Source organism: Cupressus sempervirens, chromosome 4 (genome assembly GCF_028749045.1).
Source record: "Cupressus sempervirens isolate cs-2001-9-10 chromosome 4, ASM2874904v1, whole genome shotgun sequence".
NCBI classification, from domain to species: domain Eukaryota; kingdom Viridiplantae; phylum Streptophyta; class Pinopsida; order Cupressales; family Cupressaceae; genus Cupressus; species Cupressus sempervirens.
Genome location: NC_143121.1, coordinates 633,767,743 through 633,794,976, shown reverse-complemented (window position 1 = coordinate 633,794,976; position 27,234 = coordinate 633,767,743). Strand labels below are relative to the sequence as shown.

The 27,234-nt window shown below is 39.7% G+C and overlaps 1 protein-coding gene across 8 annotated transcripts in view; it reads right to left on the bottom strand.

The window, feature by feature from the left end:
* The window catches only part of LOC149562832 (uncharacterized), a 269,069-nt gene that overhangs the window by 25,881 nt on the left and 215,954 nt on the right, over positions 1 to 27,234 (bottom strand). The window lies entirely within an intron of this gene.

Genomic DNA, 27,234 nt, shown 5'->3' with positions numbered 1-27,234 from the left:
AATGTCTCTCTATCCAAGAAAGCAAATGATTTATCTTTATTTTCAGCCTTTGTTTCATTCCTTTCAAGTTTCTTGAAGAATGGTTTGTTGTCTTTGCTAGATGATGCACCCTTTGACTGAAATTTATTTACTAGGGCTGCTTGTTCCATACTTCTAGCCTTCTTAATCGCTTCTTGCAAATTGAATGGATCAAAGGCTTTTACCCAACTCTTTAGTGGTTCAAATAATCCCTCAATGAACATAACAACCAATCTCCTATTTGAGATATCTGGCACCATAACGGATAGCTTCTGAAAGTCACTAATGAAATACTCCAATCCGTTTGTCTGTCTCAACTATGCCAACTCCCTAAAGTAGGCTTCTGGATCCTTCTTATCAAACCGCTCTACCAACCTGTCCATGAAGTCTTGATATGAAGTCACCTGGTTATGCTGAAGGGTAACCATCCCATGGTACCACCAATCATGTGCAACTCCCTCTAAATGTAGTGTGGCATATTATATTGCCTCCACTTTTGTCATAGGTCTTAGTGCTAAGAAGGTATCAAGCTTCTGAATCCAAGCTTGCGTTGTCATTCTGCTATTACCAACAAATGTAGTTAAGGAAAGCTTCCCTGTAGCACGCTTTAATTCATTATCCTCGTCACGAGGTCTCCTATCCTGTCTCGCTGCCCTGTAATGCTCTCTCCTTAGGTTAACAATCCACTAGAATGTCATCCTCTCTCACACCTGTGGAGCTAATAAATCCCATTCGTCATTTGCAGCCATGAGGATATCTGTGAACATCTCCTCTCTTGTTGCTTCTGTAGTTGCTATTTGAGGCTCATCTCTAATGAAGGAAGGACGGGTAGGCCTGTTTGCTGTCCTGGAGTGCATCCTATGAGCTCTAGGTGACCCTACTGCACCCCTATTATCCCCTTGCTCCCGATTCTATCGGTTTTGTGGGTTCATGTGTTAAACCATGCTGGAGAGTGCCTACAAAGCCTAAGTCATTTGTTCCTATATTGTAACCATTGCTCTGAAAAATTACCTTGTTTCCTGATCCTCATTCCTATTGTATTCGGGTGGGCTACCCTCTTGCTTGTCACCCATGGTATCCGACTGTCTACCAAATTCTTGTTCCCTATCAAACAAAGATCGCTTGGAAGTGTAAAATCTGTGATAACCAACCTCAGACGGCTGCATGCAATTGCTAAACCCTCAAGATGGCAGGATTTAGCTCTGATACCAATGTAATATCCCTTGCAATTTTGATTTTAATTTTCTAATTTCGTAAACCTAAGAATTTTGTCAAACACTTTGCACCCAAGGAATATATCGCTGATCTAAATTCTGCTATTTTGTCTAAAAGCCAAACTTGAATTGATACGCTTGCAAAACTCCAAACAACCAACAATAAAAATGCAAGTATTTTTATATATCTTTTTGAAATATCTAAGCATTGACTACAAATGAGAAAATATGCATCTATAGCAATAAGACATTAAGGCAACGCCTTCTATGATGTTCAATGATACCCTAATCCCTTATAACGAATTCTAATGTAAAACTCTAATATAAATTAGATTGCAATACCTCACAATTGATTTCTAAATTCTTACACATGCCCTAAGATATGCAATGCAAAATGAAATGGATAGGAACCTAGAAACCGCTCAAGAAATCTAGATTTTATTGTAGCGAGTCACTGTAACAGTGGTGACACTATAGCAATATCCGACTTATTCCTTCAATTGTACTCCACAATTTGGCCCTAGGCCACAAATTTGGTACAGTGAAAAGACTGATTTGTCTTCTCCAATAGCTGCAACCCTTCGAAAGATCTTTCACCAATATGCTCGAATAGAACACCTATATGATGTCCTCCCAATACCAAATTCACTGGATATTTCACCAACTCAAATGGAGGCACGCAAAAGAGCTTCGTTCTCTAGCGGCAAATGCTGAAACCCTTGCTCAGAGCTCAAAGAAATCAAATAAGCAAATAATGGATGCCTAGCAATAAAGCTCTCACCTCTATTTATTCCTTCACCCTTCTAGAAGGAAATAAAATATTGTTTAATTACACTCTTTAGAAGCTTCCCCCTTTCCAATACAATAATTAGTCCCTGCCTATTTATAGGCAGGGAACTAATATTTTCATTAGACCCCCTTTCATTTATTAGCATGGAAAATAAATTTCACAGTTCTAAGGTTTCAATGGTAATATTTTTTTAATCATTTTTTCATATATAATTTTCTTTTTCCTGATTGGCTAGAAGCATTTTTCCTAGGGGCTAAATTTATTTATAAAAATAAAAAATTGAAGAAAAATCTGCAATGATAAAAACTATATTTATTGAACTGACAGCAACATTTATTACTGATTTTCATTTGACTTGTGTGTGTAATGTATTACTACCACATAGTGCAAGCAAGGACACACAAGCATTGAATGTGAAGACTAGTAATGCTCTCATTTGACATTGTAATAATTGGAAAAGACTCTAGAATGTCAGCATAGGTTTCAAATGATCAGTTCCTCATGCATCCAGCCAAACGGTTGAGGGCATTTTCTATTTGATTTTTAATAGTCTTTTCCATAAGCCAAGTCCCACCTCCTACTCTAAAATGTCTACCACCTGTTGTTCTATCTAATTCATTGTGCCTTTTCTCTGTGGGCTCTTATCTTTTTATTTTCAATTTTTTTTGGAAGAATCATGGGTACTGAAGTTTGATTGAGGAATAGCTTTTGAGAAACAATTCAATTTTAGAAAAATGACATTAATAAAAAAAATGAGAAAAATTCATAAATGTGCAAACCGTAGTAGTTTTATATTGGCAATCTGTAAAGGTGGTCTTGGTCCTTGAACTGGATATGGGGCAGCTGGGCGGCACTCGGTGTTTTCCCTCACTGCTACTATCGCAGATTCTTCAGCTAGGACGAACTTAGTGGAACTTTCCAGAGGACAATAATTTTTTGTCTATTTTTCAAATTGACCATTTTGAACATAAATATTTTTTCCAAAAGCCGCGCCTGGACTTTTTGAAGCCCAAATTCAAAATCATATATAATATGTTTAATTAAATATAACTAATATATCAAAGTTTAGTATATTTTTGAAAAGCTTTACTCTTCTAAGTATTAGTAATAAATATGGTTTTAATTATAAATTTAAATAATTATTTCTATTTGATTACATGATTTTTCATAACATAATTTGATTTTTTTTACTTTAAGCCAATTTTATACTCCTATAATATATATACAATAAATAAAAAATAAGAAATAATTCAATAGTATAACTAATATTATATTAATTATAATTATTTTCATAAAAGTAACATTGAAGCATTTAACAATCAACATGGTAGAAAATATCAAGAGGAAGTGACCCTCAAATATGAGAAAAAATGGTCTATTTTTGGAATCTCCACTCATTACATTCAGTTTTATCCTGATTGCAATGATTTCCATTCTATGCTTCTCAATCCATTAAGGTTAGTTTTCTCACGATTTTATCAAATAGTAATCAAATTACATTTTGGCACAATAGAATCAATGAATGTTGGAAGTATTAAGACCCCATCATATCCATTCTTAAGACCCCATCATATTTATTTTTATACGAGTGCCAAACTTAACCATACACCATCCTCAAGAAAAGCATTCAACATGGACTGTGAAAATGGGTCACTAATGCAAAGAGTGGAGGAAGAGTGTGGGTCAAGAAAGATGGCAAAAACTCTCTTCAATTTAAAGGCGCAGTATGCAGTGGCATACTTGCTCTATGAAGCTTTCATTTTTATAATATTTCATTTCCTAGACTACCAAAGAAAAAAATAGAATCTCAAGCACCCAAAGCTTCTAGTGTGAAAAATAGCATAGTATGTCAAATAGATGTTTTCCGGAACATGTGATCTATTCCAATTTAGGACCAATCTCATCAAAAGATTTAGGTTCACAATTTCAATACAGCTAAGATCTACTATTGAATATTCACAAATTTGAATTTATTGAACTACAATCACATAAACTAGTATAGATATCTTAAATAAATCTATCTAATAAATGCCGATAGATATCCACTACAAAATAATTGTAATTTAATTTCCTACATCTAAAATTATTTATATTTCTTTTATTTCCATTTATTTAGTTTTTTACAAACTTAAGCTTTTTATTTTAATTTCTAAAAAATGATGATTTATATCTCCAAATATTATAATTTAAACAAATACTTTATGTGGTATTTATTAAATTTTTATTAAAAGTATTTTCTATCTATAATAAGATTTAAACTTTTGACATGTAGATGGTTGTCAAATTTAACCTAGAAGAACAAAAGTTAACATTAACACGCTCACACCATCCCATCGGCATTAATAAATATTTCTTCTAATTTGATAATAATATTTGCATCTTGTATTTTAATATTAGCATCATTTAGATATTTCAAATTAAATTATTAAGTGTCTTTTAATTCTGAACAATTTGAATATATATTGCACATTTTCTTATTTATAAATATCCTTTTATGTTTTAAAATTTTATGTAGATATTTATAAATCCAAAATCTATATCATTATTCTAACTCATAACTTCTACAAAATTTACACTTATTTATATTTTTTTAACAAAATCTACTTTCTAACCACTTGTTAGTTGTGCTTCTAGAAAATTACATTAATTAAATATAAAGTAACCTTTAGATTTATTTATTTGACTTCCATTTAATTTGTTTCCCCTTATTTCTCCACTAAGCCTTCGGAGAATGAAAAGCTAAGAACTCCATTGAGGGCCTAAAAGATGGGGGACATTACAGGAGGTATGTTTGTTTTTTGTTCTTAGCTTTTCTTGTTTCTTTGATTGCTTGTTTTGTTTTCTTTTTGGAAGGAAGTTGAGGATTCCTATCCAAGAATGCAAGTGCATATACATGCTTTCACCTTCCATGCCAATCCATACTTCATCCATTTTCCATCACATGCTGTTACATCCTCTGAACCCAATTACATGTTTACCTCAACTAAAAATGATTCATTTTTACCACACGTAATTACCTCTAGAGAACCCAATTTTGGTAAAAACTCACACTTTTAAATATCAATGTCATCATTTTGCACACATTCATATGCGTCCAACTTGCAGTCTTGGCCATACAAGCAAAAGCCCATCTTTGTCCACATGCAATCCATCCTTCTAAGTCCAATTTTGGCCTTTTTTTTCCAAATAAATATGCTTTCCAGATAATTTCCAGCTATCACATGTGTTCCATGAGTATCTAATCAATACTCCGAACACCTTTTTCCTCATAAATTTGTTTTTGCCAATCAAAGTCTAACATCTTTAGGGAGCCAATCCCTTTAGATGATATATTTACTCTTTGGAATTTCCATGTTGCAGCACAAGACATGTCCATGCCATCAAAATCCAAGAGGAAGATGGAATACCAGTATGACAAAGAGTTGGCTCACATGACTGCATCACTCGTTTCATCTCCTCTAGATCAAGTATTAGATACTGCAATTGGGTATGTAGTCCATGGCTGATTTTTTACAGAGAATCGAAGCTCCTGCCAACAACAAGATGAAACACAGCAAATGGAGTAATATTCATCTAGTGTCCACTTTTCCCATTGCTTCCCTAGAACTTGAGTTCATCTTGGGATTTGCTCAACATTTCTACCCTAAGACAAAAACAATTAAGAATGTGGATGGGAAAGTCATTATCCACCTGGATCCCGATGTTATTGAGAAAATTTTCATAGTACCTCAAACTTCTAAACGTGTGGACTTGTCTAAAGAAATGTCCTTGCGACTGTGGAATCAGAGCAAATTGGATTATCAAAGGCACACAAATGTAAACTAGTTGGAGAATAAGAGATCCAATTTCTCTAGATGGCCTAGAACAATACATAGAGGTTAATGATTTGATAACTCTCCTTTTTAGAGTCTATGGCCTCAAGGTATTTGGTAAATTTGAACCGTGGATGTATAAGTTTATCCTTCAAATCTTTGATAACAAGGAACCCATCTACTGGGGAGAGCTTAAAATCACAACACTATGTGTACAGTTGGTTCATGTGAGAACATTGGCACCGTTCTACATGAATTCGTATTTGGTTTACATTGTTGTAGCCATGGGAACGTTCTTAGGACTTTCCACCAAGGGAGATCAGACTCTAGTTCCCATATTGAACTATTATGACAAGATTACATTGACAAAGAGAAAGTATCATTGTATGAGGGTCCAAGATCCACTCTTTGGACATTTCAGGTGTTAGTTTGACAAAGAGTTGGTAATCAAAAGAGTATCAGATGAAGCCTGCGAGAGGGTAAATCAGTTCGGTTACTCTTTCTTGCGATTTCCAACTTTCACCTATTTGAGAGTTGGTTATTTTCAAGGAGAACTGTATACCTTATCGAGATATCATGTTGATAGGATTATTCTGATGGAGTTGGTTAGACAACTCATGGAGGTGCAATCATACCAACATAGTCAACACAAGCCAGGATTCAAGAATTACCATTGCTAAATCCCTTGTAATCTGTCAATATACACTCAATTTAGTGTACAAAGAAAAAGCTATAGAAGCAAAACTTCAGCTCATTACTCGAAAGAGATTCAAGACTAGATTTGACTTTGACTACTGAGGGATGTGTTTAAAGATCAAAAGGGCATTCACCCATGTTCATCACATGGAAGATGTGTGGGTTGACTTGTGCACAGAGGTAGAAATCATAAAAATGGACTACTGCAAGCTCACATAACGATAAATCATTAACCTCGACATGGTTGAAATACTAGAAGGCTTTCGGATTGAAGATGATGCCATGATCCTAGATCTAGACTATAACAAAGCTCAGTTTCACAAGCTTTATGCTTTCCCTATCTTAGTGAATACTAAAATAGGGAAAGGGCAAAGCTTGTCAAGCTTTGCTAGTGGCAACAGAAGGGAGGCGATTCTATCTTTGATAGATTCCAATCTATCTTAGTGAATACTAACAAGTGGCTGAAAATCAAAGGCCTCTTAGGAGAGTACATCAAAAACTTGGGATAGATTACAATCACTTTAGACCTGTTGGAAGAAAATTGTAGGTGGAGATCACAAAGAAGGATAGTTCATCCTCTTAAGGACTAGTTAAAACGCTCAAGTTTAAGCTCAAAGGACGAAAAAGATCAAAACCACCTGTAGATTCTTCTCAAGCACCCATGCAAGCTCAAGGATCGAAGGAAGAATTAGAGGAAGAACTTGATGAAGAAGACGAACAAGAAGAGGGAGAGCTAATGATCAAATCTACCCCACAGGTGCCACACAACCAAGATCCATCTACTCAGGAGAGACCTTTCTTGGATGTCATAGACAACGATGTCGATTCATTCTCCACTATTTTCATGCTTACCATTTATGTCTCAGAAGTGAACATGTGTAATGTCCCCATTTTTGTCAACATCGGAGTTTAAGATAGTAGCCTATTATTGCGATCCTCATAGGCCAATTATTGTAGATAGAGGGTCTTCTGAGGTGGTGGCTTGGCTTGGGAGGGTTTTGTCTTCTCCACAATTCAGTAAGTTATAGGTTGGACTTCGTTTGGCTCAGATTGGACTTTGTTTGGGCCTAGTTTTATGTACTTACTATTTGAGGTAAGTTAGGTGTTGATTGAGATGGATCCTTTCTATTTTTGGAAAGTGAATTTGATCACATGGAGAAATAATAGGTGTGGCTCCTATTTCAGACAACATATTTAAATGATGTGTATTTTGGGAGTTACTATATATTTAGTGACCAAAGTATGATTAAATAATTAAATGGTTTATTATAAAGTTATAATTTAACTTATAACTTCACTTAAGTTGAGGGTTGAGTCAACATTGGAAGGGCCCATTTATTTAACTAATTATATGCCTAAGCCAAGTATTACTCAGAGAGTTGTGTTGAAAAGTTTCAAGAGTTGAGTTCTTTTGGGAAAATTTTGCAATTTTTGAAACTGAGTTATCTTGGAAAACTTTTGTCAACAAGGGATTATAAATATGAGCTAATTTCACTGGAAAAAGCATTTGATTATTTGATTATCTTATTTTCTTATTGTCTTTGTGGCATTCCTAAAGTTTTGATTTTTCATGACCTTTTTGAGGTATAAGGGTTTGATTTCTGAGTGGTGTCTTTGCAAATTTGCTGCTGAAGTATAGCGAAATTACGATTACTTCTCTTTTGTATTTACTGTGTTTGAGAAGTGTAACTCAATCTACAGTTGTAGTATTGTGGATTGCATATTTGAGAATTATTGTAGTGTCTTTCCTTTCTGTAATTACTATTGCTAAGGAGACAATGATTGGATGAGATTGATCTGAGATTTACCTTGCAAATTGAAGAGGTATCATTCAACAGACAGGCGCCTGAGAAACCCTAAACAAGTGCATTTTCTCTGCAAAGAAGCGTCCTATTAAGTAGCAAATCTGTATGACCTTATTTCTTCTTTAAGGGGCGGATTTAATCTGCATTGAGGGGCATTATTTCTATCACTGTTGGACACATTTGGTTTGGAGGTTCGACTGTGGTCTGCAAATGCTTGGACAATCATTCACTTGTTGCTCTTGTTTGCTCTGACTACCAGATGTGAGCGCGAATATCTCTACAGTAGCACCATTATCATCTGCAAATAAGTGTCAGTATATTGAAATCGCAAGGGCTGGGGTCTGATTGATTTCATGTGCCTCAACAGAGAATCTTTGGGTGTTGTTTGTGAATGAAGATAAGGAGTTGGAGCTATGTATAGACTTGCCCATGATTGATAAAATACCTCCAGTGTGTCTTCCTTGAGGGTTGTCATTGAATGCCATTATTGGCATCATTTATTTATTGTTGTAGCTGGCAGGTTGGACCTGCATTTTGGAGAAATGGAACTGCTATTGCTCATTTACCAAACTGATCAGTTCTAAGTAGTTTACAAGTTCCATTCAATTTAAATTATAATCATAATTTCAGTTGCTTCTATAGATTGTTTGTATGAGCATTACCAGAACTATCCGAGTTAAGTTGATATAATACAATCAATCATTTCATCTCCAGCTCATTTTTTAGTATTAATCCATTTGAGAGGCCATTTGTGATATCACTAGTGAGATATTTAATTGTCTCTTGTATGAGGGAATTGGGAAAGTATGCTAAAGTAGGATTAGAAATGGAATATGTTCATTTGATATGATTGCCACTTGACATTATATCTAGTTTGATTATAATTAGTGGGATCTTTATGGTCTATTTGGGAAAAACTAAGTTCACATTTTTGCATTTAAACTTTGAAGTAAAACATTCACAAAAAATTCACATATATTTGGTCCGAGCCAATTCGGGTTCTTTACAACATGTCAGCACTCCCCACCTCTTCAGTAGTTCCTCCTATCTTTGGGAAAAACTAAGTTCACATTTCTGGATCTAAACTTTGAAGTAAAACATTCACATATATTTGGTCCGAACCAATTCGGGTTCTTTACAACATGTTGGCACTCCCCATCTCTTCAATAGTTCCTCCTATCCTCACAGTGGAGCAATGTGAAAACTTGGAAAATGCATTTGATGATTTTCCAACTCTCACATTGGGTCAAGTTTCCCAAATTGATACCTCAGTCACAGTGTGTAAAGATCCTTGCTAAAAACACCAAATAAACTACCAAGGCTGAAGTAGGAATTCTGTCAAACACTTGGCAATACAACTAGTTTCCGTACTCAAGAAATAATATAGAATATTCAAAACAATTGCCTAAATACAACTTCCAAAATTCCTTCAGCAGATAAAAACTTATGATATAAATTGATAATCAATGCTTGTTACATAAGATAAGTTCAGATAGCAACTGATTATTATGGACTGTTACAGCAATGCCAACCCTTGCTACTAATTTATCAATGATTTGGCAAATTAAATCAGATTAGAAGAACCTGGAAATTGTTATTAATTTATGTTCACGTGCTGGAGATCCCACTGGAAGCCTGCGACTTTTATTCTGTCCAAAACCAGTGACTGTACGGACTGCAGGTACGGCCGCACCTGTACGGCTGCTGTACGATTTTAATATGAATTAATTCCCTGCCAAATGGATGCCGATTCTTGCTGAAATTGAGTCGCCCAGGTCTTTTAAATTCAAGGAAATTTGGTAGTTGAATTCCAAATCAAAAATGAGGGGTTTATGTCTCCAAGTTCGCTCCCGATCTGATCTTCTAGAATAGCCAATTTTGTATCAGAATTGTATGTGTAATCCGCCCCTCTCTTTGCAACAGTCCTTCTACAAGTATAGTGAAATCTTCTCTCTGAAATGACTCCCTAAATGTTCACTTCCAACCCTAATCTGAAATCACCATGAAGCTCAACATGAAATGGCAGAGCACCACTTCCAATGTGCAACCCTTCAGAAGGTCTTTCACTCCCTCAGTTATGCAATCTCTTGAGAGGTATCGTTCTCAAGGATTATGTCGAATATTTGCAGACCATCAAGCTCCACAAATGCTCATAGAAGATGTAATTGACTTATCATATTCCCGTCCCCCCAAATGAGAGGCCCAGCCCCCTATTTATTCACTTTTCTAAGAAGTTGCTAGAACTTCTAGAAACATCCTTTATTAAATCTCATTATAATGCACTTTTTCTAGAACTTCTAGAAACTCCCTTTATAAAATCTCATTATAATGCACTTTTTATAATAAAGTAATTTTATAAAATAAAAAGTGCAGCTCAACTTATAATTATAACATAATAATGAAATATAACTTCTTAACACTTCTTCAAGAGCAAGATACGACCATCTGATCCGCAAAATTGACTCCCTCTCCACACTATTTGCCTACGAGAGTCTGGAATAGGCAAATCCATGATTAATGCCATGTCGAATTAAAGAGGGGACATTACAGCCCGCCCTTCCTGAAATTGCTTGGCCTCAAGCAATCTCAACACCGGGTGTTGCAAAATAGCTTCCCCCTCCCAAGTAGCATCCTCAACAGGTAGATCTTTCCACTTAACCAAGTATTCTCTGATCACTCTTCTGCGAAGCTGCTTTTCTCTGCTCTCCAGGATGGACTCTGGTACTAAAATCAATTTTCCCTCATCATCTAAAGGAGGTAATACTGCAGAAGGCACCACATTCTGACCCAAAGCCTTCTTGAGGCGTGACACATGAAACACATTGTGCACTCTGCTATCTGCGGGAAGCTCCAACTCATAAGCCACTTCACCAACTCGCCTAATAATCCTGAATGGTCCATAATAGCGTGGCTTAAGTTTCTCTGCACCACTCTTCTTAAGAGTAGATTGCCTGTATGGCTGCAACATGAGGTAAACCATATCATCTACCTCAAAACTACGCTCAGTTCTCTTCTGGTCTGCATACTGCTTCTGCTGGTTCTGAGCTCTTGCAATATTGTCTTTGAGGGTAGCAACTATATCCTTACTCTCCTGTAATAATTCACCTGCACTGGGTACCCGGCTGTCGCTCAACAACAAATCCAAGAAGCTAGGTGCTTCATAACCGTAAAGTGCCATGAAGGGTGTCATCTGTATAGTCATGTGATATGTAGTATTGTAACAATATTCGCAGAGATATATCCATCTGACCCAAGCTCGCTGCTGAGCTGCTACATAATTTCTTAAATACCCTTCCACCCATTTGTTCACAATCTCTGTCTGACCATCGGTTTGTGGGTGATAGCTAGTGCTGGGTGTAAGCTCCGTGCCACATAACCGGAATACCTCCTGCCAAAAGTGACTCATGAAACGGCTATCCCTGTCACTCACAATGTTTCGAGGCAATCCGTGCAATCTGAAAACCTCCCGAAAGAAAACTTCTGCCACCTGAGCTGCTGAGTGTGTAGTAGTGACAGGAAAGAAATGAGCATATTTCGTTAATCTATCTACCACCACATAAATACAATCCCGTCCTTGTACCTTGGGCAAACCTGTGATAAAGTCCATGGATATGCACTCCCACTTCCTGTCAGGGATCGGAAGTGGCTGTAAGAGCCCTGCCGGATAGGTATGTTCTTGTTTGTTTTGCTGGCAAACAAGACACTCTCGAACGTACTGCAAAACATCAGCTTTCAGCCCTTTCCAAGTGAACCGCTCTCGAACTGATCTGTAAGTCTTGAAGTACCCGGGATGGCCTGCTGTCGGTGAGTCATGAAGTGCTCTCAAGATCAGTCGCTTAACCTTCGATCCTGGGACTAGGTAAATCCTGTTCTTGTAAATGATCAAATCATCTACAAGTGTGTATCTAGTATCAATCACTGTTCCCTCTACTATATCGGAGGCCCATGTATCCCTGGCATACTCTGCTATAATCAAGTGTCGCCAATCCTCTGATATCTGAACCATAATGGTGAGGTGTGGACTTCGAGATAGAGCATCTGCAACAACATTCTGAGTTCCCTTGACATATGAGATGTCAAAATCATATGCCTGCAACTTACTTACCCACTTTTGCTGGCGATCATTCAGGTCCCGCTGTCCCAAGAAATGCCTCAGACTGTTATGATCAGTTTTAATACAAAACTTGCTACCCACAAGATATTGTCTGAATTTGGCCAAAGCATGCATGATAGCCAACATCTCCTTATCATACATACTGAATGATCGCTCGGGTCCTCTGAGCTTCCTGCTCTCATAAGCTATGGGGTGCTTATTCTGCATAAGTACAGCACCTACTCCCTCTCCAGATGCATCACATTGAAGCTCAAATGGTTTCGTGAAATCAGGTAGTGCTAGAACTGGGCACGTAGTCATTATCTCCTTAAATCTCATAAAACAGTCCTGTGCCTTTTGAGTCCACACAAATTCCCCTTTTTTCAATAGATCTGTCATGGGAGCTGCATGTCGTGAGTAGCCACTGACAAACCTGCGATAGAAACCACATAAACCAAGGAACCCCCTCAACTGTGTAAGGTTCTCTGGTGGAGGCCAATCAACAATGGCGCGAATCTTTTCAGGATCCATCCGCACTCCATCTGCACTAATGATGTGTCCCAAATATAATAGCTCGGTCATCCCTAAGTCACATTTGGACTCCTTTGCATACAAGGACTCCTTCTGTAGAATGCTCAACACCGTCTCCAAATGCTCTAGATGCTCCTGCCATGATCGGCTATAGATCAAAATGTCATCAAAAAACACCAGCACGAATTTCCTCAACTGATGGTGGAAAACTCTGTTCATAGTGGACTGGAAAGTGGCAGGTGCATTGGTCAGGCCGAAAGGCATGACTACAAACTCAAAGTGCCCACAATGACATCTAAAAGCAGTTTTCTCAATATCCTGTTCACGGACTCTGATCTGGTGATATCCTGATCTCAAATCAATTTTTGTGAAATAACAGGCCCCATGCAATTCATCTATCAACTCATCAATGCGAGGAATAGGATACCTGTTCTTAATGGTTCTCTTATTTAATGCCCTGTAATCAATACACATCCGAAGCGTTCCATCCTTCTTTTTTACCAAAACAACAGAAGATGCAAAAGGTGACTTACTTGGTCGGATGTGCCCCATAGCTAGCAACTCCTCAATGGTCCTTTCGATCTCATCCTTGAGTCGCTTTGGATGTCGATATGGTGTGATCATGATAGGTTTAGCACCTTCCTCCAGCTCAATAATATGCTCAATGCCTCTGTCTGGTGGCCTGCCTGGTGGAATCTCACTGAATACCTTTTCGTACTTAATCCTCAATTTCTGAATATCAGGATGATATTCCGCCTTGTGTTGCTCCTCCTGTGTAGGTATCAAAGTACAAACTGCTGCCCACTCTATATCATTATGCCTAGTTAATCTCTCCAGCCGCCTAAATGAGATAGTCCTGATATCACCATTACGGATAGCCTTAAGCACATGAGTTCTACCATTCACCTCAAATTGTATCTCCATATCTTCTAATCTCAAGGTAACCACCTTCAATGAATGTAGCCACTGCATTCCAAGTACTATGTCCATGTCACCCATGTTGACCACATGATAGTCCGCCTTAAACTCATAGTTGTTCAGGCGCAAAGGTAGGTCTCGTACCATCCTGTCACAACGAAGAGTGTAGCCATCAGCTACCTTGACTCTTAGTCCCTCGAACTCCTCAGTAATGAGTCCACGCTTCTCCACAAATTGTGCATCAATGAAATTATGTGTGGCACCTGTGTCCAACAATGTAATAACCTTCTGCCCAACCAAGACTCCCCGAAGTCTGAAAGATCCCTCTCTCTGGATACTGGACAGTCGTGCTTCCTGTAAATGTAACTCTGTTTCTTGCCTTTTCCCTGCACTGTCTATCTCATGCTCTCCCTCTGCTTCATCAGGATCCTCATCATGATGTTCCGAACCATCTGAATCTGATTCTTCGTAATAAGCCCACATTGCCCGGTTGGCCTTCCCTTTTGGCCTCATAGGACAGTCATGGCCGTACTCATACGGTCCTTTGCAATAGAAGCATAGCTTCTTCCTACGCAAGTCATTAAGTGTCTCCTTGTCCAGCTTCTTACTTTCTTCCTTAGGTAGCTGTGCCTCTCTATGAAAGGGTTTCCTGTCCTTATCTCTTCCTGAAGGGAAACTCTTTGCCTGAAATTTATTTTTAGAAGCTGAAGAGGAATCCATGTCACGAGCTTTCTTGATGGCTTCCTGCAAAGTGGGAGGGTTGAGAGCTTTAATCCACCCTCTCAACGGATCAACTAACCCATCCATAAATAAAACCAATAGCCTTCGTTCAGATACATCTGTTACTAACACTGCAAGTTTCTGAAACTCTGAAATGTATGTTTCCAATGATCCCCACTGTTTAAGCTGAGCTAATTCCTTGAAATGGAGTTCTGGATCCTTCTTATCAAATCGTTCAATCAGTCTCTCCGTGAACTCCACATATGAGGTAATGTGTGCATGACCCATAGTGACCATACCATGATGCCACCACTCGTGTGCTAACCCATCCAGGTGAATTGCTACATACTTAATAGCTTCTTCCTCAGACATAGGGTTCAATTGAAAGTATGTGTCAAGTTTTTGAACCCAAGCTCTTGCTGTAGACTTCCCCGAGCCATCATAATATGGTAATTGAAGTTTCCCTACTTTCTTCCGTAGCTCATAGCTCTGAGTCCTGTCATGTCCACGGGGCATATGCTTCATCCTCACATCCATATATTCTCTAAAGGTGATTGCAGCAGTAAAATCTGGACCTCCGGCTTCCCAATCTCTCCTCAACTGATCCTGTATGTCAGTGATCTGGGGTTCTGGTACCGGCTGCTCTGGAGCTCTAGAGAGGAACGTGGGAATCATAGGCCTTGAACTTACTGTCCTAGCTTGCTGGGGTACATGACCGAAATTGTTCCCCATTTGTTCTCCTCTATTATGTATCTCATCCTGATTATTCCCATTCCGATTGTTACCATTCTGATTATTTCCTTCCCCTAGGTTAGCGTTCAACCCCATTTGACGAGCCATCATCTGCATCATAAGCTCCATTCTCTGATTCTGTTCCTGTGCTCTCTGCTCTGCTAATCGCTGTCCCTGTGCCAAGGTGTCTAATAACTGTAAAAATCTTTCCTCTCGCTGATCTGGACCGGCATTCCCGCCCCTATCCATATTGTAGTCGTAGTCTTGATCAAAGAATACCTCTCCTGTGTCTGTATGACTGGATTCTATGTCTACCTGGATAGATGAACTAGACTGATCGCTCTGCAGATCTGAAGTCCTATCTTGTCTTGCTTTGGTGTTACGGAAATTATAATGCCTTTGTCGCATGCTCTGATTTTAGTGTTTTGACATTTCGTCAAACACTTTCCCAGCTGTTCCAAATTCCCGAGAAGAACTCCACAGGATGGCAGGACTTTAGCTCTGATACCACTGTAAAGATCCTTGCTAAAAACACCAAATAAACTACCAAGGCTGAAGTAGGAATTCTGTCAAACACTTGGCAATACAACTAGTTTCCGTACTCAAGAAATAATATAGAATATTCAAAACAATTGCCTAAATACAACTTCCAAAATTCCTTCAGCAGATAAAAACTTATGATATAAATTGATAATCAATGCTTGTTACATAAGATAAGTTCAGATAGCAACTGATTATTATGGACTGTTACAGCAATGCCAACCCTTGCTACTAATTTATCAATGATTTGGCAAATTAAATCAGATTAGAAGAACCTGGAAATTGTTATTAATTTATGTTCACGTGCTGGAGATCCCATTGGAAGCCTGCGACTTTTATTCTGTCCAAAACCAGTGACTGTACGGACTGCAGGTACGGCCGCACCTGTACGGCTGCTGTACGATTTTAATATGAATTAATTCCCTGCCAAATGGATGCCGATTCTTGCTGAAATTGAGTCGCCCAGGTCTTTTAAATTCAAGGAAATTTGGTAGTTGAATTCCAAATCAAAAATGAGGGGTTTATGTCTCCAAGTTCGCTCCCGATCTGATCTTCTAGAATAGCCAGTTTTGTATCAGAATTGTATGTGTAATCCGCCCCTCTCTTTGCAACAGTCCTTCTACAAGTATAGTGAAATCTTCTCTCTGAAATGACTCCCTAAATGTTCACTTCCAACCCTAATCTGAAATCACCATGAAGCTCAACATGAAATGGCAGAGCACCACTTCCAATGTGCAACCCTTCAGAAGGTCTTTCACTCCCTCAGTTATGCAATCTCTTGAGAGGTATCGTTCTCAAGGATTATGTCGAATATTTGCAGACCATCAAGCTCCACAAATGCTCATAGAAGATGTAATTGACTTATCATATTCCCGTCCCCCCAAATGAGAGGCCCAGCCCCCTATTTATTCACTTTTCTAAGAAGTTGCTAGAACTTCTAGAAACATCCTTTATTAAATCTCATTATAATGCACTTTTTCTAGAACTTCTAGAAACTCCCTTTATAAAATCTCATTATAATGCACTTTTTATAATAAAGTAATTTTATAAAATAAAAAGTGCAGCTCAACTTATAATTATAACATAATAATGAAATATAACTTCTTAACACTTCTTCAAGAGCAAGATACGACCATCTGATCCGCAAAATTGACTCCCTCTCCACACTATTTGCCTACGAGAGTCTGGAATAGGCAAATCCATGATTAATGCCATGTCGAATTAAAGAGGGGACATTACACAGTGTTTGTGATGTTCATGACAGAGTGATCTCAAAGGACACCCATGGTTCCAGCCATGCAAACTGAAGCATGCATGGTTACAACAAAAATACAATCAAGATCAATGTCTATTGTAGCCACTGTTCCAATTTCAATAGATGGAGATTTTAGTTTGCCAACATGGTTGGGAAAAATCACCATGAAAAGAAGAAAGGTTGTAGTACCCCCAACTAACTCCCTGTCAAGAAGAATAAATCCAAACCCTCAAAGCCCAAGGTTGTTTTAAGATTCGTTGTTGACTCTAAAAAGACTATGTAATGTTCCAGTTATAAAATTAATCATTAATCAAACTATTGTTAATGGGCCAATTGATTTAATATATCTTAGATCCATTCTTATTTTGTTTCCGTAGTTTGTGTCGCCATTGGCTATCTTTGTACACCCTCAAAAAGTTTTCCCCGATGGATATTTAAGCATGGCTTGTAGGTTGTCATTAGGTATGCAATTTGGATTATTTTTTGTACTATGAATTCCAGCTAGGATTCTCTGTAGTTTGCCATTTCAGAAGTGAAAGATCTTCCCTATTTGGTTTGTTTCCAGTTTTGATGGAATTTAACCCTCACCCTATTCCGTCGCCTGTAACACTTCACTTGGATCTGGCAAATCGGAGCATCATCTTATGGCATATATTAATGAAATTTTCATGTGTTCCAATCTTTATTCTTGTTGGTTTATTTCATAAGTATGAATCTATAAGTTTATGATTGCATCGTTCTTATTATACGGACTCGACAATTGTTGTGGCTTCACCATCCCTACCATATAGCTTAGATTAATTGTATCATTTATCATCTCCAATCTATTTCCTCCTACCATACGGCCTTATTGGCCCTCACATTGTACTCATCATCCTCCCTTCAATCACCATATGGCTAAGGCTGCTCATCGTACACCATCTAATTCGCCCCCATCGTACGGCATATATTGTGTCCAATAGCACACCGCACGACCTTCTTCCGTGACTGTTCACCGTACGTATTCCATCTGATTGCCAAAATTATCTAGAGAAAGATTGTGTATCGTGTACGAAATCGAATCATTACAGACTAAATATGTCGAAATTGCAAAGCATTTGGTAGACGAACCAAATGAGGAGCTTAACCGCTCAAATTACAAGTTCACCAAAATTGAGCTTGATAAACTGTCACGGCTGGGGTGCTTGTAGGAAGCCCAAGATGCACTCACCAATTTGTCAAAAAAAATCACGAGCTTTAGGAATAGAAGAATCAACTGAAGCCGAAGGTTGCATGTCTTCATGATGTCACCTGCCAACAATCCTCACAGCCCACAATCATCACATCTCTTACAGCCTAGATAAATCGGAGAGCTGAAGCAACAAGAGTTTGGTTTGAAGAAATTATCTCCGAAGGAGTTCAATCCATCAAAGATGCGGTCAAAGTTCTTAAACATATCAGAGTTGTTGACGAGATGATCCATGACATAATTGCTTCCAATAACCAAGAAACCAATACCTTGAAAGAAATTTTGGGTATTTGGGATCAAATGGAAAACATTGATCTAGATGTCTTCATTTCATGCGACGTCATTCCACCCCCTGATATGTTCTAAAAATATCAGGGACTCTTGGGTCATACGGAGTAGGTAAACCTTGGAAGGCTCTCAAGCGATGGAAATGGAGATCATGAACGATTTGGAGCAGATGGAATGCAAGGTCATTACTTAACATGATAACTTGTTCACTGAAGAAGATATGAACTCAAGGTACACCAACAAAGTCAATACTGATTTTGATTCTGAAAATTCAAATCACATATGATGAATAGGCTCACTACATATAAGTCTGTGGCAAAACACTTATGGGTTTCTCTTGCTAAGAATTACAAAGTTGTAAAAATCAGCACATGCAAATGCAGTCAGAATTGAAGCCATTTCAAAGACGATGGAGATCCTAGATCTTCCTATGGTTCATGATTGTATTGCCAAATACAAGGTTTTCCTTCACAATCTCCAAGATTGATTCAACTTTCTCCATCTTCTTGTTTTTAGTTTGTAGTTGGAGATGATGAATTGCATGCGATGCAATTGCATGTAATTTGATTGCATGTCCTCATGACATGTAATCCAATAATTCTTCTCACCTAGTTTTACTAGGTCAAAGTGGTTGAGTTGATCCCACATTTTCCTCTGTTTACCGTACAGGTAAAGTAAATGAACGCATACAGACAATGAACACGAACAACAAAATTATATTCGCAATAGTAGATGAATGATGATTTACAATGATCCCAGACGGGATATAAATACTACCGCCGAACCTTCCCGACGGAGTCCATCGGCCACAAATATTCTATCTGCTACAAACTATTTATCGACGACATCGGCTACAGAATACAAAAACACCGCCGGACATCACCTCATCGGCTACAAAATACAGAAACACCGCCAGACATCACCCCGTCGGCTACAGCATACAAAAACACCGCCGGACATCACCCCTTCGGCTACAAAATACAAAAATACCGCTGGCTATCACCCCGTCGGCTACAGAATACAAAAACACCATCGGACATCACCCCTTCGGCTACAGAATACAAAACACCGATGATCATCATTCTATCGGCTACAGAAACACTGCCGGAACCATCCAGTCGACTGACACCATCCCCCCCCCAAAAAGAAAAGTCGTCTCCGGATGACAATTACAAAATATCTGAGACAAATTAACAAACAAAATATATCATCAGAGTGACTACAACAAGAAAAATCTACTTGTCACATCACTTCACTTCGTCCCATGCCTATAGCCTCTGCTAACACAATACTGTCTCCTCAAGTTGACCTTGATAGCCACCTGTGCTGCTTTCTTTGCTTCCAACGCTGGGTCCACTGAGCTAAGTGTCGTTGCACTGCCTCCAACTGGATGATTAGCTCCTCCCCAGCTCTCTACGCATCCACCAAGATAGCCTCCCGGTCAACACCTACTCCCAGTGCCTTTGGTACACAGAAAGTCCATGCCTGCAGCCACTTCAACTCTTCTCAACTGGTCAGACTCCCACGACTAATATCCGCCACAACTGGGGGTCCAAGGGCAACGCCATCGCTTTTGTTTTCCTCGGCCATGTTCTGTGCGGAACACCAACAATACCTCTGGCTTAATCTCTCTTTTTTCTTTTTTTTTTTCCCCACGAAAGAACCTCCCGTGGACCTCCGAACAGGTGCCCGCGGAGCACCTCCAGACAGTTGCCCCCAGGACACCTCCCCCAAACCTCCGGACAGGTGCTCGTGGGACACCTCCCATCGACCTCCGGACAGGTGCCCGTGAAACACCTCCCGTCGACCTCCGGACAGGCGCCCGCAAAACACCTCCCGTCAACCTCCGGACAGGTGCCCATGGAACACCTCCTGCGGACCTCCGGACAGGTGCCCGCGTAACACCTCCTGTCAACCTCCGGACAGGTGCCCGTGGAACATCTCCCGCAGACCTTCGGACAAGTGCCCGCGGGACATCTCCCATCGACCTTCGAACAGGTGCTCGTGGAACACCTCCCGCGGACCTCCGAACAGGTGCCCGCGAGAAACCTCCCGTTGACCTCCGGACAAGTGCCTGCGGGACACCTCCCGTTGACCTCCGGACAGGTTTTTTTCACTTTTTTCTTTTTTTTTCTTTCCAAATTTTTTTTTCTTTTTTTTTTTTCCAATTTTTTTTTTTCAATTTTCTTTTTTTTTTTGACAAAAATAAAATTAAAAGACAACACCTTAATTTTGCCTCCAAATGTCGCCATTTTGCAACGACGACGGAGTTAGCTGGCCATTCTGTGATAGCGACGGAGTCTTCCTGGCACCATATATTTGTAATGTAAATCTGTTGACTACCGGAGGCACCTCTTGCTCATCCAATGTCTCCAATTTTATCACCCGATTGTTGCCGACCTCCCGGATCTGATATGGTCCAACCCATCTTGCCTTAAACTTTTCCTGTTTGATTTCATCCCGACCATCGTACTTGAGTACCAACTGCCCTGGCTGAAACCTACTGAGTTTGTCATGCCGCGCCTTATGTCTGTTCTGTGTTACCTCTGTCGCCCACTGTGCCTACGATCGTCGCGCATCTAGCTTATTTCCTTGCTGTTGGCACCCTTCCACCAATTGTATGCTGCAGTGTAACCTTTTCTTTCCGCGTGGTCCATTCACCATGTACCGAACAGTGGGATCTTTTGTTTTTCTGTGTTCAGACTGTATGTTCTTCCCCTCAGCTTTAGCCATGGCAACTTTTCCTTCTTCTGCTTCCCTGCATTCCTCCGGACATTCATTTTCCTGTGTTTTGTCACGTTCGTCAACCGTTAACATATTGCAACTCGGAAACAGTTCGTAGTCTTCTATCTGCCAGTGGAACAGGCCATTCACTGAGTCCAGGTCGTCATCATTCGATCCTCCGTCAAGTCTCAATACTCCTTTGTCTAGTTCCATTCTCCTCTTTGCTTCGTCGTCACTTTCGCCATCACTTTCTAAATCTGACGATGTTGCCTCCTCACCGACCATTTGTGTATGCAGGTCAATTGTGAATCTTTTGCCTCCGCGCTCCATTGATAGGGTATTTCGTTTCCAATCATGTTTTACTTTTGCTTGTACCAACCAATCCCATCCCAGAATAGCATCATATCCTTTTCTTTTTAATGGAATGACTACGAAATCCAATAAAAATGGTTGCATACCAATAGTTACCGGTTGCGCCCTCAAGGTTCCCAACGGTTTGATCCCGTGTTGGTCCACTGTGAGCAACTAGAATGTAAGTGGCCACAGCGTCGGCTTTCCCAACTTCTTCCAGGTATCCTCCGGTAAGACATTCACGCCGGACCCTCCGTCAACAATTGTCTTTGTCAAAACATTTCCCAAAATCCCCATCTCGACGACCGCCGGATGTCGTCCGGAGGTGAGTGCCAGCAGCATTGGGTCTGTTGCCATCGCTTCCCTACTGTCCCTTCCTGTGTCCTCTGTTGCTTTTGAAAACGGTGTATGATTCAGAATGGCCGTTCGTAACTGGGGCATTGTGAGAAGGAGGTCACTTATCTTGACCGGTATCTCCATTTGTAAGATCTGTCGTACAATGTTTTGTTCTGCGAAGTTCCTTGCCAAGGTGTCGGTGATGTCCTTCAACTGAGATGTCCCCGCCGATGATGCCTTTGCAATTTCCGCCTACGCTTCCCCCAATTTCCTCTTTTCCTCCGCTTGCCTCCGTGTAATTGCCAGAACCTCCTTTACATCCATGCCAACAATGATCAAGTTTACTCCAGCCTTTGGACACTTGGAATCTTCGTGATCGCCGGGTCCGCACCATCTGCATAATAATTTCAGTGTGTTTGCCGTTGTACAATCGCGCGCAAAATGACCCCACAAATTACACGCTCGACATTGAACGATCAGTCGTCCGTTTGCATCATACTGAGTTCGACTTCGGCTCCCATTATTATTGTTATTATTTGCATTGTTGTTGTTTTGCCCTCTGCTATTATTCCTATATCCTCCAGATGTAGCACCGGCAGTATTCGTGTTTCCGCTACTACCCGACGGGGAAGCCTCTTGTGTGAGAAACACCTGCAGAGATCCTCTTGTCTTCATGTTAAAGGGGCACTCCTTTGTCGAATGGCCCATGATCTGAAAAATGTCACAGAATTGGTTCTTTGGACATGATCCTTTAGTATGCCCGTCTGTCTTACACTCCGTGCATCACAGCTCGCTGCCTTTTGGCTCCTTCTGCATGTTTTAAACTCCTTCATCATGCGAACCATATCCTTCTGTAGGGCACGAACTTTCTTGCTGTTGCCTTTGTCGTCGCTACTATCATCTTCGTCAGGCTCGTTGTCATCCGAATCAGAGGAGCTAGTTTTCTTCTTCTTTGTCTTTTGCTCACTTTCAAGGTCCAGTGCTCTGTTATACGCGTCCACATATGATGACGGTGGCACAATTTTCATTTTCCTCCGCAACTTCGAGCGTAGGCCGTCCACAAACCATCTTTTCTGCAATTCGTCCGCTGGCTTGCTTTCCATTTTGTTTATTAAGTCTTTTAATCTCCTAGCATAGACGCGGACAATTTCGTGCTTCCCCTGTTTTGTATTGAAAATCTCTGCTACAATTTTATTATCATCCCACAAGAGTTTAAATTCCGCCAAGAACTCCTTTTTAATCTTATCCCAGGTATCTAGCTTTTGCGGATCCATATCCGAAAACCAATCAATCGCAACACCTCGTAGGGTTGCCGAAAATTGCTTGGCCCATTCGCCGGCATCTATGATTCCATTTGCTCGCCAGATCGTCTCACATGTCTTACAATGTCGGATGGGGTCGGCTGTACCATTGCCTTCAAATTTCGGCAGCTTTTCTTTGGGTCCCGCCATCACCACATTGGAGGTCTGCACTATCACAGCAGAGGTCTGCACTGTCACACCGGAGGTCTGCACTCCTACACCGACGGTCGGCACTCCCACACCGGCGGTCGGCACTTGCACACCGGCAGTCTGAACTCCCACACCGGCGGTCTGCACTCCCGCAACGGAGGTGTCGACAACTGGGAACCTTGGTGAAGAAGAAGGATCCTCTGAAATTGTTTCCCGCAGAAGTCTATCTCGCACGAAGAGGTCACTCCACGCTCGTGCTCCCTCGGCACTGCGAGCCGTGTGAGTTGATGCTCTTCCGTCGGAATTTTCTTCCCTCGGTGAACACAAATTCAAGAACTCCTCCCGTGCTTCTTCCACCAATTCCACCCGCTGCCGAGTCTCCTCCAACAATTCCTCCGCACTTCGGTTTCCGTCGGCAATCTTCTGAAATCTTCGTCGACGTTCGGCTTGCTGTGCCAGAATTAAATTCACCTGCGCAGTACGGATTCCATCTTTTCCCTTCTCCTTATTCCGATCCTTGTTAAGCTGATTTGGCATTAATGTTCATTCCTTCCACCTTCCAGATTCATAAGGCAATGGCGCCAAATGTTTACCATACAGGTAAAGTAAATGAACGCATACAGACAATGAACACGAACAACAGAATTATATTCGCAATAGTAGATGAATGATGATTTACAATGATCCCAGACGGGATATAAATACTACCGCCGAACTTTCCCGACGGAGTCCGTCGGCCACAAATATTCTATCCGCTACAAACTATTTACCGATGACGTCGGCTACAGAATACAAAAACACCGCCGGACATCACCCCATCGGCTACAGAATATAGAAACACCGCCGGACATCACCCCGTCGGCTACAGAATACAGAAACACCGCCGGACATCACCCCGTCGGCTATAGAATACAAAAATACTGCCGGACATCACCCCGTCGGCTACAGAATACAAAAACACCGCCGAACATCACCCCGTCGGCTACAGAATACAAAACACCGATGACCATCATTCTGTCGGCTACAGAAACACTGCCGGAACCATCCAGTCGGCTGACATCCTCCTTTTTCTCACTTGTTTTTCATATATAATAAGTGCCCTCCTCATTGTAAAAATCATCTTGTATTGTATGCAAGAAAGCTCTACTATAATTGTGCAAGCATAAGTTTGATTGTGTAGTACTGTGTTGAAGAAGACTGAATACAAAGAAGCAATTGGAGTTGAAACCTTGATTGACAGAAGTTGTGATATTGCAAATTAGAAGCGTTGACTGTAATTTGCATCTGCTATCTTTGATTCATATTGTTATTGTATATTTAATAATAGAGCATGATGAGTTAAGAAGAAATTAGAGAAGAAGCTTTAACTGGGAGCGATTGTGGTGATAGATAGACTAGAAGCCTTGACTGTAGCTTGTATTGTCGTCTCAATTCACAAAATAGTTAGAATTCTCTATTTGTGGAAGTCTTTGTGCCCCAATGGTTGAGGTTATTCTTATAGAATAGATTAAAACGAGACTTAGAGCCAAACTGGTATGCTTTCAACGAGCCTTTGAGTTGGTGTTTGGTATCATTATCACCATTTCCAACTATTAGATAGAAGTGTAGTTAGAGATTTTATCTTGCCCATTACTCGCTCCATAGATAAGCGGATTCTTTCCTTAAAGATAGGAGGAAAGTATATTGATAGCACCCCTTACAAAATCTCTTAATTCTTGCTTACATTGAGTTGATCCAATAACTAGTGAGAAGGTGGAGCCTTCCCTTAAAGGTAGGAGAGACCCTCTACCTATTTTGCAATTGGATTTTAACAAAAACTATCAATTGCAAAATATCCACCCAACAGTAATCATCTTTAGGATATTTTTGATGTAATAGAAATATTCAATTCTCTAATATTTGTCAAATTGGAATCATATTTAGTATTCTAATATTCTATTGATATTCAATGTTCAAGTATTTGTGTATTTTCTATTTTACTTGTACATATTTCATAACTAATATTTCAAGTACTATATGTATAGCACATAGTATATACACACTGCTCCCCCCCTCCCCACTAGTGTTGTCGCCTCAACATCCCCAATCTTAGGTCCTTTCTCCCCCCATCCCAAAAACTACTTTTGACATCCCCCAACGTTTGGCAGGTGATGGAACATTGTTTTATCTCCTTTTTGTTGCATCTAGATTTATAGAAACTCAATAATGGAATTTCTTAATTACTCTAAATTGCTTTAGAGTATAACAAACAAGATTTTACACCATTTATTCTAAGATGGAAGCCAAGCCACAACTAGTCATGTTGAGGGAAGAGGCAAAACCACAACAGATTCCTAGGGCCAAGGCCCTCCACCTCTCCCCTAGTTTTTTCTAGAGTTGGGAAGAAAAACATGTAAACCATTTTGAGGGTGTTTAGTTATATTTTTACAAAGACAATTTGCTATGTTAGTTTTTCTTTAGACTATCATGCTACCAACCATCAACATCTCCACAAGGATGTCATTTTCTACCCAGTTTGTATTTAAATATATCTAGATTCAGCTTGTTTATTTTGTTTACTCATTTATTCACTCATTAGATGTATCTCCTCATTGAATTTTGCAAAAAGAAATACGCTACTTAAATTCAAGAAAACTTTTAAGTTTCCAAGTTTTTTGCTGAGTTTCTTTTTTTTGGTCTTGGAGAGATTTTCAACTATGGTACAAACTATTTGTGCAACAATGGCTGATAGGATTCAAAAGTTTCAAGAATAGTTGCCACACCAAGCATATCTTAAAAAGAAAAAAATGAGGAAAGGCAATAGTAGTAAAGGACAAATTGGATAAGGAGACACAGCTAGCTCCAAAGGAGGTGGTGGAATAAACTATGTGCCAATTGATGGAGGCTGCTTACATTGTGAAGCCCATGTGAAAACAAGTGTTGGCAGCAGCTCAACGTATTGAGGTTCATTGGCTGAAACGAATTTGGTCACTCCATCTCATTTGTTTATCTAAGGATGTCCTCTCATGCCCCTTCTCATAATCTTATTCTATGTTGATTTTGCTCCCATTTTTTGACAATCATTTCGAAAATGACTCCTTTTTTGAAGCGGGGAGGGGGGCATAGTCTGCCTGCAATGAAAATCTACATAACCCAGAGATGCATCCCCTAGATTATTTTCAGCCATCCCCAACCTAGTAACATGCTAGGGTCAAGGGATGCCTAGGGGCCTTTGACTTCCAATTCTAGAGGAAATTTGACTGCTGACTCAAAATAACACAAATCTGGCTTAAGAATTTTTGTTTATTCTTATATTTTAAGGTTCTATAATGTATAAGTTCATGCTTTATTCATGTTTATTATGAATATTTTGAATTTCAATAATTTTATATAGCTGTCCCTTTTTGTCATGCCCTAGCCGTCCTCAAAATTGACCAAAACAATTTTGTCTTGGAAACTCATCCCCCTATCCCCCGTCATACCCGTCCAAGAAACTAGGGGTAACCTTGATAAAAAATAAAATAAAATCTAAGTCACCAGATTCTCTCTTGGACCTAGGAATTCCTGGTTCAATTCTCTCAAAAGTCTGGTCCTTGTCAAATTCTATCAGAAGTCTTCAACAACAACCAAATTTCACTAAGAATTCTCTGAGAGGAACCCGAGGGTTTCCAAAAAAGGAACCCAAACAGAATTTTGGAGAATTTTGAGAGAATTTGGTTGAAAAACACCCTATGTTTACTTTTTCTAAATGTT